This window comes from Micromys minutus, assembly GCF_963924665.1.
Source record: "Micromys minutus genome assembly, chromosome: 17".
Lineage (NCBI taxonomy): Eukaryota > Metazoa > Chordata > Mammalia > Rodentia > Muridae > Micromys > Micromys minutus.
Window position 1 is genome coordinate 37,931,093 of NC_137952.1, and position 10,561 is coordinate 37,941,653.

Consider the following 10,561-nt stretch of genomic DNA (forward strand, 5'->3'; position numbering starts at 1 on the left):
TCATGCTTACAAAGGAATCCATGCGGTCAGCAAGACCTTGTTCCATGTCAGCAGATGGCTCAACGTAGAGAGGAAAGACTAAAAGACTAAGACTAGTCATCAAAGTCCAGAGCCTCATCTAACCTTGACAATATCTAGTTAACTTTGTGCCTTCTCCATGGTCTGAGACACTCAACAGGGAAGCACAGAGGAAGAGTAAAATGGTAATAATATAAAACAACAAGGCCGACTAAGTTCTGAGAAAAGATGAAGAAGGGGTATGTGTTACTGTGTTTCTGCCACATTCCAGCTTCTCCCACTGGGGGTGGCCAGCATCATTAAAGGGCTTGATTACCTGAAATACGACTCAGTGTATCTCTTCACCAAACACGGGTAGAATCTTTAATACTTCAAAACATGGGCTGGAGAGATGGCTCAGAGGTTAAGAGCACTGACTGCTCTTCCAGAGGTCCTGAGTTCAAATCCCAGCAACCACATGGTGGCTCACAACCATCTAATGGAATCCGATGTCCTCTTCCGGTGTGTCTGAAGACAGTGACAGTGTGCTCATATACATGAAACAAACAAACTTCAAAACATGGTGCTGAGTCCTTGCACTTGAGAGGCCCCTTTCTAGTTGATTCATCTAGTCTAGAATGCCACATGAACTCAATATGCCCTTGATATCACCATAGAATGAAGAAGGAGGAGAGCTTGACCTTAGCCCCCAAGATGCTTCAGTTCTGTCAGGAAGTCCAGAATTAAAGTTGATGTCCTAAATATATTGTATACCGCTTCCCTTTAATCCTGTTCCATACATCTATTCTTTTCCTGCCTGCCTTCCCGCCCTCCTGCCTTCCCGCCTTCCCATCTTCCTGCCTTCCTTAATACAATCAAAATGGCTGGAATGTTTGGTCACATATGATGCCCTGTAGAGGGCGTCAGTCACTCCGTACATGGTATCTAGTGCATCAACCTGTGGGTCGCAATCCCTTTGGCAAACCTCTATCTCCAAAAATATTTACATTATAATTCATAACAGTAGCAAAATTGTAACAGCAGCAACAAATAATAATGGTAATGGTCTTAGGTAGGGTTGCTCCGTGGGATCAGCTTCCTAAATGAGGCTCTTACAACCCATTGAGTACTTTCACTAATCCATGAAGCTCAGAGACCCCCACCCTCTACAGTCTACGTAAGCCCTTTCCTTCGCTCTGTAGGTGCTGGCTCTCCTATCCTGGCTTCGCCCTCCCACAGCTAGTGGCTGCTATTACTACAGGACTTTTTACCTGAAATTCATCTCTTCATGTTGCTATTGAATCTAGAAAGAATCTATTATTTATGACACAATCTATTCATTTGGTTCCTCTAGAGAATTCCTAACTAATACACAAACCTTTTGTGATGTGCTTAAGATCTGTGGTTCTTCAGTCTTTAGTTTTATTTTGAAGTACTCTTTAGAGCAAAGTTACTACTTGTACTGGCTGGTTTTGTGTGTCAACTTGACACAAGCTGGAGTTATCACAGAGAAAGGAGCCTCAGTTGAAGAAATGCCTCCATGAGATCAACTGTAAGGCATTTTCTCAACTAGTGATCAAGGGGGGAGGGCCCAGCCCATTGTGGGTGGTGCCATCTCTGGGATGGTAGACCTGGGTTCTATAAGAAAGCAAGCTGAGCAAACCAGGGGAAGTAAGCCAGTAAGCAACATCCCTCCATGGCCTCTGCATCAGCTCCTGCTTCCTGACCTTTTTGAGTTCCAGTCCTGACTTTCTTTGTTGATAAAGAGCAATGTAGAAGTGTAAGCTGAATAAACCCTTTTCTCCCCAACTTGCTTCTTGGTCATGATGTTTGTGCAGGAATAGAAACCCTGACTAAGACACTGTTTAAAGTTCTTTTTAAATCTAGAATCATTTGCTTTGATTTAACCTTGATGGAAAATATATTTGATATCTATAACTTTCCATATCTTTGTATTCTTTTAAATATTTTATTGCAGTGTGTGTATGTGTATATACCTGTGTGAAAGTGTTATCAGGCAAGTGCCTTTATTGGATTAACTATTTTTATGGCCCTCCATTTTTCCTTTATTTATTTTCTCTTTAAGCACATTTAGAAAGGATTTTCATTTCCTTACTAAAATACTGTGTTCCAGTTAAAACCTGAGGAGCTATTTCTGAAGCAGGCAGAAGATCAACAGTCTTGTGGATAGTTTTCTTTTTAATTTTTGAATTTTATGTATATTGGTATTTAAGGTAAATGGAAAGAGAGATAAAGATGGAAAATTAGATAACACAAAACAGCCTTATTCCTCAAGAGACTGAGCCACAGTTTTTCACCAGTACAGTTCTTCCCTTGGAACTATCCAATGGCATACCTGTGTAAGGTTCACTTCAAGATAATTGGCTAAAAGTTCCAGCTAGAAACTTTACAGATAGCTAGGATGTTTACAGACTATGAGGCTCTGAAACCCCTTTCCCCAAATTAGATGTAATCTTCCTCAAAAACAAGAAATCAATAGGGCATTCAATAAGACATAAACCAAGAATGGCTAGTGGATTCACGGGACATAGAAGATTCTGTTTCCCCAAACTAGGACTCCATGAATACATTTCCCCTTATATCCTGTCCAGAATTGTGTGGACGGTTTTAGCTTCAGAAGAGGTTGGGAAAATGGAACCTATGTAGAAACATATGATTTAGCTGGAGCTGGCTGAGCTAGTGGACGTGAAGTATCGTTGCTTTAGTTGGGCCAGGCAGGTGATCCAACTGTGGCTATACTGCTGTTTGGGGTTTGTGCATTGTTTTTGGGTGGTGTTTCTGGGCTGTCTTCTGAGGTATCTAGGAAAGTCCTAGAGTTGTATAACTAGGGTGCCCTTCTACAGGATTCCTAGTGGGAAGGCTTCTGTCAATTTCTTAGAAGAGGCTGGTCAGCAGCTAGAGTCTCCATTGCTTTGCTGGTGGCAGCAGGGTATAGTGGGTCAGGGAGTCTAATGGAGGGAAGGTGGATACAGGAGACGACAAACAACTGGCCTAGTGACACAATATTCTCTTCCCTTTGTCACTCTATTATGACCAACTACTCTCACACATACCTCCTAAACTACCGTCTTTCTCAGAAGCCCTTTCTCTCTGCTCTTATTCAATAGAGTGATGTCTTAGCTAGAGCTAGCAGCAGACGAATGTCTAGAAAGACAGACAGATGTTGTAGAAAGAGGCTAATGTCTAGTGAGAGAGACCAAAGGGAAAGGAGTCAAATTATTCCAAACTGCAGATGATAGGATTCCATACTTAAGGGGTCTAAAGACTCCAGCAAAAAAAAAAAAAAAAAAAAAAAAATGCTTAAAATTAAAAAAAAATTTCTGCAGAGTGTCAGGATATAAAGTCACATACCCCAAACACTAGCTTTTCTAATATCCTCGCATGCCTATGCATAATTAGTTCTCCTATATACTCTAGAGTTCCTATATACTGATATACCTGTATGGTGATTGTTGGGGTCCAGGAATTGCCTCACAAACCACACGAACGCTGATTAAAGTCAGGCAGGGATAGTTTATTGAGAATATGCCAAGAACTGGTCAATCAGGACCATGGTTTAGATTTAGAAACTGAACCATGACCTGGAATTAAGATCCCACAGGGTTTTTAAGTCCCAAATCCACAAGCATTTATACCAAGTTATTTCAGCAATCAGGATTTAGGAGTAGGTGATTTCTTTAGGAGCATGTCTTTGTTGTACATTTATCCTGCTCCCATTGGTTGAGGTATTCAATTGTAGCAAGAGACTTGCCTTGTCTAATACTCATATCCTAACTTACCAACCAGGATGTCATTTACCCACATACATGTCTCTTTCTACCAAGTAGGATGTCAGTTCCCAGGGAGGTCTTGGGAACTTGAACTTTACTAGACCACAACTCAAAATGGAAGTCCTATGTTAGTGTCCATCCCAGGGGTAGCTTATGGGTACAGAAAGTGTTGTTGGGTGGTTGGTTTGGGTCCAAGCTTACAGTGAATAACTATACAAAACATTTCTGTTGACTTTTATCATGATTGGTTCCCAAGGGCACAGAACCTAACAATATGTAATCAATCATGACATTAGAAAGTTTCCTAGTGACAGCAGAAGCATATGAAAAGGTTTTCTTATAATGGCAGGCTATCCAGGTAACAGTTACCTAGGCCTTAAATCTTACCTAGGTCTTAACATTCCATTTGGGTCTTAATATTTTACCTAGGTCTTAACAGTGATAGGAATATTATTTATTAATAATAACAAATAAATTAATAAATTATTATTTATTAATAATAGCAAACATAGCATGAAATCAAGAAAGCAATATTTCCACAACAGCTTTAGAATAATACCTAAGGGACTGGAGAGATGGTTCAGTGGCTAAGAGCACAGGCTGCTCTTGCAGAGGACCTGGAGTTGGTCCTTAGCTTTACATGTGCTGAGTGGCTTACAGCTGCCCAAACTCCAGCTTCGGGTATCTGATAGCTTCTTCTAGACTCTGAGGGCCCCTACACTTACAAACTTACATACTGACCCTGACTACACACATACACATAGTTAAATGTCAAGTGACTCTTTAAAAACATGATTAAAATAGTAGTTTTACCACATTTAATTTTCAATAGATCAAGTCTGAATGACATTTATTTCACCAGTGGCTACTAAGAGATGCCAATGGCTAGAGAGAAGGACTGGTGCTGGTGAGAAGTCAGTCACTTTCGAGAGAGACCATTGGCTAGTAAGCACATAAGATACTCAGCATTGTAATGGAAATGAAAACGAAACCAGATTCACAATGAAAAGTTAGGAAGTGACAAGTATTGCTGAAGATGAACAGAAATAGGTGCCCTTGTGCACCACTGAGCAGCCATTTTGGACAATAGCTAGTAGTTCCCTAAATAGTTAAACCATGGACAACATTAACGCAAGATTCCATAATTCCACTCTGGGCAGATTCAAGAAAAACAAAAGTACATGTTCAGGCAATGATCTCTACCTGGGAATGTTTGGGGTGGGGTGGGGTGGGGTGGGGTGAGGACGACGAGGGGTGGTATGGGTGGGGATTTCCTTTCCGTTGCTCTGATGAATCACTGACCAAATGCAACTCGGGGAGGAGACAATTTACTTGGCTTATACTTCCAGGTTACAGTCTGTCATTGAGGGAAGTCAAGGCAGGGTTCAAGAGGCAGGGCTCAAGTAGGAACTTGAAATAGAAACTGTAGAGGGGCATTGCTTAATGGCTCATTCACAGACCCATGCTCAGCTAGCTTTCTCTTACAGTTCAGGAATACCTGCCCAGGCAATGGTGTTGCTCTCTGTGGGCTGGACTCTCTCCCATCTATTAATAAACAGGGCAGTCCCCCCACAATCATATCCACAAGCCAATCTTATCTGGGCAATCTCTCAAGTGACACTCCTTTCCCAGGTGACTCTAGGCTGTGCCAAGTTTACAGTTAAAGCTAACTAGGGCAGATGGAAGGAGGCTTCTGCAATCCTGGGAGCTGTCAATCAATCAGCCCAGGCTTCCTTGAGGTTCTCTGTTGTTCCAAGTGGTAGCCATCAGAACTGAGCCCCTCAACCACGGGTCTTAGTCACCCATAGGGTTGATCACACCCGATCCTGACTCTGTAGGTCTGAGGTGGCCCAGGAATGCCCTTTTCTCTGAGTCTGGAGACTACTTGAAGGGCTCAGGGGTCTTCATCAGGTGCCTGTAGTTTTCAGAAGCTCCTGGACTTTGAGAGCTGAGTACAGAGGTGCCTGTGAGTGTGGGCAGGTCTTCTGGGGGAACAGGGCCTAAAAACCTTAAGGATTCAAAGGAGCATCCTTCCAGAGGAGGCAGGGCTTAGGGACATCGATGTGACCTTCATGTTGCTTCTGCATCTTTAATAATAGAAAGCACTTTGCACCACCGATCTAAGCCCTCCCAACTTAATTCAGTTGCTTCTCTTGTAAACCTGAAGGAGGAAATCCTGGTGACTTTTCCTCTTAGGAGCTGGTTCTATATCCCAAAATCCTAACCCCAATTACTAAGAATAGGAAGTGTTTGGGAGACAGGGTTCAGAGGTGATTTAGTTAAAATGTTGGTTAGAAGTAAGCCCTCCCTGAGACAGTATGGTTGGTGTCCACGTAAAAACATCTGGATGTGGGGCTGGAGAGATGGCTCATTGATTAAGAGCACTGACTGCTCTTCCAGAGGTCCTGAGTTCAATTCTCACAACCATCTGTAATGGAATCTGGTCCCCTCTTCTGGTGGGTGTGTCTGAAGACAGTGACAATGTGCCCACATACATGAAATAAATAAGATCTTAAAAAACAAAAACGACACACTTTATTTCTTTAAAAAGTTACTTTAAGCTGATGGGCCACCTGGTCTTCTGCCACACATGCCTTTAGTGCAATGCCCAAATCCAAGCAAGACAAGAAAGTCTCCTTAACAAAAACTGCCAAGAAAGGCTTGGAACTGAAGCAGAAGCTGATAGAAGAATTTCGGAAATGTGTGGACACCTACAAGCACCTCTTCCACTTCTCTGTGGCCAACGTGAGGAACTGAAGGGCATTCGAAATCTCTGGAGGCACAGCCCGATGTTCTTTGGCAAAAACAAGGTGATGGCGGTGGCCTTGGGTCGAAGCCCATCTGACGGATACAAAGACAACCTACATCAGGTCATCAAGAAGTTGAGAGGTGGAGCCGGGCTCCTTTTTACCAACCGCACAAAGGGGGAGGTGACCGAGTGGCTCACAGTGTATACATCTCACAGTGTATACAGCTCGAGCTGGGAACAAAGCAACTTTAACTGTGAGCCTGGATCCAGGGCCACTGAAGTAGTTCCCTCATTCCATGGTCTGCCCACTGCCCTCAAGAAAGGTGCGGTGACCCTGCTGTCTGACTATGAAGTATGCAAGGGGGTGACGTGCAGAGCAGGCCCGTGTCCTGAAGCAGTTTGGGTATGAGAGATGGCTGAATTCAAAGCGACCATCAAATACATGTGGGATGCTCAGTCGGGAAGATTCCAGCAGATGGAGGAGGACCAGCCCGAGAGCGCCCCTGAGTCGGAGGGACAGTCTGAGGGACAGTCTGAGGGAGAGTCTGAGGGAGAGTCTGAGGGACAGTCTAAGGGAGAGTCTGAGGGAGAGTCTGAGGAGGAGGAGGACAGCTGACTCCGAGAACCAGGACTAAGGCCTTCCAGCAAGTTCTTCATCTCTGCTGGACCCCAAGGACTGCTGTCACCTCTCTGGAGGGAGTAGCTATTTATTTTGCTATGGATAAAGACAAGGGAAGGGGCTAGGGATTGACTTTTGTTTCTGTAAAGAATAAAATCATATCCACAGGGTGTGTGCCCTGTAAAAAAACAAGTTACTTAAAAAAAATATCGATGTGGGCATGGAGAGAGATCACGTGGAGTCACAGGAGGGAAGAAGGTGGTCATCTGAAATTCAAGAAAACAAATCTCCATGGTTCAGGCCACCTGTGTGAGTCATGGTCCAGCAAACAGACACGGCTGAGAGTCTCCTTATGACAGAGTTAATGTGGAGAATGTGCAGCAGACCAGGGCCTCCGTGGACTGAAACCGTCACCGAGCGTTTATTTAAGAAGGGGTGTGACCAAAAGAACACACATGGTATGCACTCAATGATAATTGGATACCAGCCTTAGAAAGTTCTGAATACCCAAGAAACAACTCACAGACCGTATGAAGCTCAAAAAGAAGGAAGGCCAAAATGTGGAAGCCTCAGTCCTTCTTAGGAAAAAAGAAAGAAAGAAAGAAAGAAAGAAAGAAAGAAAGAAAGAAGGAAAGAAAGAGAAATCGTGTGTTCATCATATATTATTATGTAACAAATTTTGTGAGCTATAATATTTTATAAAATAAATAACTTTAAAAAAAAGAAGGGGTGTGACAGCTAGGGTTCTCTGGGAGGGGGTGTCAGCTGAGGAACTGTCTTCATCAGATTGGCATGTAGGCAAGTCTGCAGGGCATTTTCTTGATTCATGATTATTGTGGCAGGGCCTAACCTACTGGAGTTAATGCCAACCCTAAACAGATACTCCTGTATAAGAAAGGGGGGTGGGGACGGGCCAATAAGCAGCACCTCTCCATGGCCTCTACATCAGCTCCTGCCTCCAAGTTCCTGCCTTGGCTTCTCTCAGTGATGGGCTATGACTTGTGACTCTCCTTCTCAAGTTGCTTTTGGCCGTGGCGTTTCTTGAAGTATCGGAAATTAAGACATCACCCACTTGTACTTTGTTATAGTCACCTGAGTGAACTAACATAACATCGCAGATGACATAGAGAAACTTGGGTGTGGCCAGGCTCTTGCTTGCAGAGACTATGGTAGCAGAGGTGCTGACAAACGTGAGGAAGGTGCTAATTGTAGATAGCAGCTCTCCACAGGAGACGGAAGGCTGACTAAGCAGCCGCCTAGCCAGTGCTGATAAGACAGCAAAACGTGTTCCAGAGGCTTCGGAGACTATAATTTCAATGGTATTGGATTTGGGGCCTTTATGATCAAGACCACAACTCAGGATTGGTTCCGTCTACTGAGAGGCACTGTTCACTCTGTTGACTAACGGGCTATCGATGCAGGAGTGGTGTTACACCCTTTCTTAGATAAACCCTCTAGGGTGGTTTCAATCCATGAAGGCCTTGCTCTGCTGCATATTAGCCACATTAACTATGTTATAAGGAGAGTGAGAAGGTCTGTGGAGTCCCCTTTGTGAATTTCTCTGTTAAACCACAAAGGCTTAATTTTATTACTTACAGGAGTAAAGACCTACACCCTCTAAAGATTTATCTATCAATCAATCTATCTATCTATCTATCTATCTATCTATCTATCTATCTATCTATCTATCTATTATAAGTGCACTGTAGCTGTCTTCAGACACACCAGAAGAGGGCATCAGATCCTATTATAGATGGTTATGAGCCACCATGTGGTTTCTGAGATTTGAACTCAGGACCTCTGGAAGAGCACTCAGTGCTCTTAACCACTGAGCCATCTCTCCAGCCCGTTCCATAAGATTCTAAGGGGCGCTACTTTTGCTGTTTGGTTTTGTTTCTTGGAGACAAATTCTCACTGTATAGGCCAGCTACCCCTAAGCTCATTATGTAGCCCAGGATGGCTTTAAACTAATTATCTTTTGGGATTTGCCTCTCCAGGGCTGTAATTGCAAGTGTACACCAAGTCTGGCTGGTTTTATGTCAACTTGACACAAGCTAGAGTCATCTAAAAGGAGGCAACCTCAACTCAGAAAATGTTTCCATAAGATCCAGTTGTAGGACCTTTTCTTAATTAGTGATTGATGGGGAAGGGCCCAGTCCATTGTAGGTGGTGTTATCCCTGGGCTGGTGGTCCTAGGTTCTATTAGCAAGCAGCTCAAATGTCTTAGTGTTTCTACTGCTGGAAAGAGACACCATGACCACAGCAACTCTTATAAAGGCAAACATTTAATTGGGGCTGGTTTACAGTTTCAGAGGTTTAGTCCAGTGCTGTCATGGTGGCATGAATGCATTTGTAGCATGCATGCTGAGGAAGGAGCTGAGAGTATCTGGATCCACAGGCAGCTGGAAGAGACTGCCTCACTGGGTGTAGTTCGAACATCTGAAACCTCAAAGCCTGTCCCCCAGTGACACACTTCCTCCAACAAGGCCACACCTACTCCAGCAAGGTCACACCCCTAATGGGGCCATGCCTTTAGAGCCTTTGGTGGGGGGAGGGGGCAGTTTTTTTCCTTCTTTCTTTCTCTTTTTTTATAAAATATTTATTTTTGTTTATATGAGTGCACTGTAGCTGTCAGACACACCAGAAGAAGTCATCAGATCCCATTACAGATGGCTATTTTCTTTCAAACTATCACACCGAGCAAGCCAGTAAACGGCACCTCCTCATGGCTAATGGCTACTGCATCAGCTCCTGTCTCCGGGTCCCTGTTGAAGGGCTCTAGTAGACCCGAGCATGACAAACACGGGGCCCACAGACAAGTTTTACCTTTTACCTTCTCCCCTTTGCTAAACCATTAGATTACATTCCTAAAGCTAGCCCCAAAAGTCTGTTCTCTTATTTGGGCATGGACTTATTCATCTGAAATAAAACACTAAGATCTGGCAATCAAAATCTATTATTTGGCTAATATGTCCAATCAGGATTTACCAACTCACTGTAGCATAGACTACTCTTTTCCCCCTTAAAAACCCACTGCTGCCAAAAAAAAAAAAAAAAACAAATTTAAAGTACAAAAGGGGAGCAGAGGTAAATACCCTTAATCCCAGCACTCAGGAAGCAAAGGAAGGTGAATCTCTAAGTTCAAGGCCAGCCTGGTCTACAGAGTGAAAGACAGGACAACCAGGGCTACACAGAGAAACCCTAAACCCTGTCTTGAAACAGCAAAATCCAAAAACCAAACCAAGCCAAATCAAACAAGCAGTACCCACTCATTCAGAAGTACTTAGGTCTCTTGCTTACTGCTGTTCTTGCTGCGACTGCTGTCTTTGTAGCCTTCCTGTCTACCCTCCACACCCACCTGCCCCTCCAGGGTAATACACCTCTCTTGTGCTGAGAACTTGGTGT

At 43.6% G+C, this 10,561-nt stretch overlaps 1 pseudogene across 1 annotated transcript; it reads left to right on the forward strand.

Moving 5' to 3' along the window:
* Positions 1 to 6,392: 6,392 nt before the first annotated feature.
* Positions 6,393 to 7,153, forward strand: LOC308431453 (mRNA turnover protein 4 homolog; annotated as a pseudogene). Its single transcript has one exon. The product of its transcript is annotated as an mRNA turnover protein 4 homolog (transcript).
* The last annotated feature ends 3,408 nt before the right edge of the window (positions 7,154 to 10,561 follow it).